Consider the following 5,163-nt stretch of genomic DNA (forward strand, 5'->3'; position numbering starts at 1 on the left):
TACCCTGTTCCATGAGGATAAATCTTGAAAGACATATAGGAAACACCTGAAAGCTTCAGAATATTATCGTCAGCAATGTCTTTAGAAAACCGTCCATATTTGTTGGAAGAACAAAGGAATGAATACCAGCTTTCTGGCTCAGGCAAACACCAGAAGTATTGAAGTCATTTTTATACGGCACCAGCTCCATTGGACAGGACATATGACATATCTGAAGAATACCTGACAACTGGCTCACATAACAGGTACTACAATTTCAAATCACCTATGGTTGCCTCTCTGGCGGTTATCAAAAGAAAAAGTTCAAAGACACCTTGAAGACCAATCTGAAAACATCAATACCTGAGAGATTCAAGCATCCTCAATGGTATCATGATGCACAACAAGAAATCAATCATTGAGAGCAAATTCATCTCACTATGGTGGTGGATAGATGAGAGAGACAACAGGAAAGAGCTAGTGTGACATCACAAGAACCCACTCCTTTCTAAACTATTTCTATGTCCAAAGCCAAACATGCAGATTTTGGATTGGCTTCCTCAGTCAGGAGAAAAGCAAAAGTAACTTCTAAACAGGTAAATTATAGGGCTCATAACGAATACTTACAGTAAATTATACGATATGCAAACATGCTCTCACTTTTTCCTGTCTCTTCAGCAGTCTTACTGTTAACTTTAATTATGGATCAGCCTGTTCAGATACACTCACAACTTAAAAGGTCAAAGCAAAATATCTAGACCAGTTTCCTAATTAAGATTAATGTTGCACATTTGCTGCTGGAGTGGCAAAAATCTGCTATTGTGAGAGACACTAGATTCAATTTAGCATCAATAATAAAAATAAGCACTGGTCCTAGGTAAAAAGAGGAGAAGGCTTCAAAATTCATGAGAATAAGTTCATAAATTTCATAGATTTCTAGAGTCAGAAGGGACCTGGTAGATCATTGGGTCCAATCCCCTGCTCCAGACAGGAAAGAGCTCTGGGGTTAAGTAACCCCAGCCAGATGCCTATCTGATCTCCTCTTAAACACCTCCAGGATAGGGGAAAGCACCACCTCCCTTGGAAGCCCATTCCATATTTTGGCAACCCTTACCGTAAAGAATTTCTTCCTTATGTCCAATCTAAATCTATTCTCCTTCAGTTTGTGGCCATTATTTCTGGTAACCCCAAGGTGTGCCCTGATAAACAGAGTGTCCCCTATTCCCTACTGGCCCCCCTGATGAGTTTGTAGGCAGCCACAAAATCACCTCTCAGCCTTCTCTTGTGGAGGCTGAAGAGATTCAGATCTCTTTGTCTGTCTTCGTAGGGTCTTACCTGCAGGCCCTCAACCATACAAGCAGCCCTTCTCTCAACCCTCTCAAGGTTATCCACATCCCTCTTGAAGTGTGGCACTCAAAACTGGACACAGTACTCCATCTGCGGTCTCACCAGTGCCCCATAGAGGGGAATTATCACTTCCCTAGACCTGCTTGTGATGCTCCTGCTGACGCAAGAAAGAGCGCGGTTAGCCTTGCTTATTACCTCATCACATTAAGCTCATGTTCATTTTTGCATCAACCAGGACTCTGAGATCTCTTTCCACTGTTGCAGTACTCAGAATGGTGCCCCCCCCCCATCTATAGGTGTGTTGGAGCTTCTGTCTCCCCAGGTGCAGCACCTTGCATTTATCTTCGTTGAATTCTGATCCTATTCTGATCTGCCCACTTCCCAGCCTGTCCAAATCTGCCTGAATTCGCTCCCTGCGCTCCACTGTGTTTACTATGCCACATAGTTTAGTGTCATCTGTGAATTTGGCCAAGGTGCTTTCAACACCTTCATCCAAATCACTGATGAAGAAATTAAACAGTATTGGTCCAAGGACAGACTCTTGGGGGACACCACTGCCCACATCTCTCCAGGAAGAAACTGCCCCATCCACCACCACTCTCTAGGTGCATCCCATAAGCCAGTTTTTCACCCACCTTACTGCGAAAAAATCCACATCACAGCTACTCAGTTTATGCGTAAGAATTGGATGCGACAATGTGTCACTTTTTTAAAATCCAGGTAAATAGTATCTACTTTCTTCCCTGCACCTAAGCACTTTATGACCTGGTCATAAAAAGAGACGAGGTTAGTCAGGCAGGATCTGCCTGCTATAAACCCATGCTGGTTGCCCCCTCACCATTGTGCTACCCGCTGGCCCCCTGAAAATGTGATCCTTCAAGATTTTTTCTAAGGTCTTGCCAAGAATAGAGGTGAAGCTAACTGGCCTATAACTACCTGGGTCCTCCTTCCTCCCCTTCTTAAAGATAGGGACCATGTTGGCACTTTTCCAGTCTTCCAGTCCTCCTGTCCCAAGTGCCATAAGTGCGCAAACAGCTGCACCAGTGGTTCTGCTATGTCATCAGCCAATTCCTTTAGTACCCTTGGGTGAAGATCGTTGGGTAAATATGTCCAGCACTTCCAAGTGCCTCTTCACTAGGTCAGTGATAACTGTTGGTGGATTGATACTACTCTCACTCCAGACTAAAGACTCACTGGGAGTGCATTTGTATCTGTGTCCAGGAAAACAGAAGAAAATAAATTATTTAAGAGCTCCGCTTTTTCCATCCTATCAGTTATGACTTGCCCTAATCCATTCTGTAGTGGCTCTATGTTACCCTGCACCTTCTTCCTGCTCCCTATGTACTTAAAAAAGGACGTCTTGTTATCCTTAATCTTTGTTGCCAACTTGAGTTCTGTATCTACTTTGGCCTTTCTCACTGCTTCCCTGCAAGCACAAGCCAAGTAGGTATACTCTTCCTTGGTAGCTGCCCCCTGCTTCCACAGCCTGTAGGCCTCTTTTTTCCTCTGAAGGTTCCCCTGGATTTCCCTGCTCAGCCAAGAAGGTTGTTTGGCTCTTTTGCCACCCTTTGCATGTACTGCAGTGGTGTCCCTCTGTGCCTGTAGGATCAGTCCCTTGAGGAACTCCCACCCTTCTTGGACTCCCATCTCACAGATGTGATTACCCCTCAGACCCACCCTAACCAATATCCTGAGCTTGTTGACGTTGGCCTTGCAGAAGTCTACCACTACTGCCCTACTATTTGTCTTTCCCACCTTACGCCAAATAGTGAATCCTAACAACTGGTGGTCACTATCCCCTAGGTTACCTTGTACCTGTAACTCCCCCACCAAGTCCTCCCCTGAGGCCAACACCAAGTCATGTAAGGCATCTCCCCTAGTGGGACTGCATACCTCCTGTGTTAAATGCAGCTCCTGTATGCAGGTTAAGAACCTATGTGAACTGGTAGATGAGGCCGACTGCTCCTCCCAGCAGATGTCCGGGTAATTTAGGTCACCCATGACAACTAGGTCTTTTGAGCATGCTGCCTTTGAGAGCTGTTTTGAGAATTCTAGGTCTAACTCCTGCCCCTGGTCTGTAGTAGACCCCCCACTACCAAGTCCCTTTCACCCCACCCCCTTGTAATCTGACCCATAGGACTTGGATTTGCCCATCCCCTGTCCCCATCTTTATTACAGAGGATGTATAATTTTCCCTAACATATAGAGCAATGCCCCCCCCTTTCCCCAATCTATCCTTCCTGTATAGTCTGTAGCCTTCAATGCCCACTGCCCAGTCATGGGTAGGGTCCCACCAGGTTTCTGTTAGACCAACCAGGTTGAGGTCTTTGTTTGCAAGCAGGAATGCAAATTCCCCCTGCTTGTTTCCCATACTTCTAGCATTAGTGTAGAGACAGCTAAGCCCCCCAATAGGTGCTCTTAGTATTCCCCTATCCTGATTTTTAGTAGGCCCCTTAGTACTTACCTGGTCATTTTCAGTGTGCAGTTTGTGGCTTGTCCTACCCAATCTCGTCCTGACTTCAACATCCCCATCCCCTGACAAACCTAGTTTAAAGCTCTACGTGGGAGGTCTGCCAACCTGTAAGAAAACAGACGCTTACCTTTTGGACAGAGATGTAGGCCATCCTGTCCCAACAAGGTCTTATCCTGGAAGTAAGGATCATGGTCTAGAAAGCCAAACCCCGCACTGTGGCACCAGCTTTGAAGCCGTGAGTTGACCTCCTCAATGCAGTTGCCGTAATGCTGGCCACGGCCGCTGACTGTGAGGACCAATGAGAAGATTACTTATGCCCCTGAACCTCTAAGCCTGTCTCCCAGAGCCAGATTTCTTTTAAAAACATTTTTAAAGCTTGTTTTCTTTTTTGCAGAACATTTCATCTTCCTTTTCTCCCTGGCTACTCCCTTCAAGCACTTAATCTGCCTTCTCTTGCTCTTTTCCTCATTGTACTATCATTTGTAGATGCCACTTAGGGTTTCGAGTGCCACCTTTCTTCACTTATTTTAATGTGAAAAACAGGCATTCTTTTTCACATAAATAGATATTGTTCATTTCAAATGGGCCAGTTCTGTATGGGAAGTCCAAGGTTATATTGATAGTTAGGGACATGCTGGACACACTACTCTACATTGAAAAGGCTGCTAATAATACTTCACTGACATGCATATCTGATGTTATTATTCATGATATATTTTAGCTCTATTAGAGAAAAAAAATTCAGTCTTGTAATGAAGTTCCTACATACTGTTACTGAAATTATTTTATTACAACATGACATAATCTAATATTGTGATTGAAAATATTATTTTGAATGCTAACATACATGTATAGGGTACTATAAATATACAGTCAGGGCATTCTTATGTAGTAGAATAACCACAGTTAGTTCTCAAATCCAAATTTAAAAAGACCTGTGGCATTTTGGATACCAGTGGATTTCAGATAGCTGTGAACAAATATTGACTACTTAATGGCAACCCATGAAATACAAAGAATTAAGCAAATTAGAAAAGTAAATGAAAAAAAGAGGACTGCTAGGACAGAAAGCAAAAGATTGCACCACACCACAGTAACATGATAGACGTTACAAAGCAGGGTAGGGGCCAAAGAGAAATTAGGCATTATAGGACAGTGATATTGTGAGTATGATTTTGAGATTTTGTACAAGCCTTATGGAAGAGAACACAACTGATTCCCTGACCAAAATAGCCTGGTTGGTCTTGGAAGTGGTGTTCAGGATGCTCAGACTTACCATCTTGGAGGACTTCAACATCTTTACTAAGCTCTTTGGAGCTGGAACAGAACTTCATGGCATCTGTGTCAACCATGGAGATATCCAT

The sequence above is a fragment of the Gavialis gangeticus genome, unplaced genomic scaffold (assembly GCF_001723915.1).
Source record: "Gavialis gangeticus isolate Ggan-Ray unplaced genomic scaffold, GavGan_comp1, whole genome shotgun sequence".
Lineage (NCBI taxonomy): Eukaryota > Metazoa > Chordata > Crocodylia > Gavialidae > Gavialis > Gavialis gangeticus.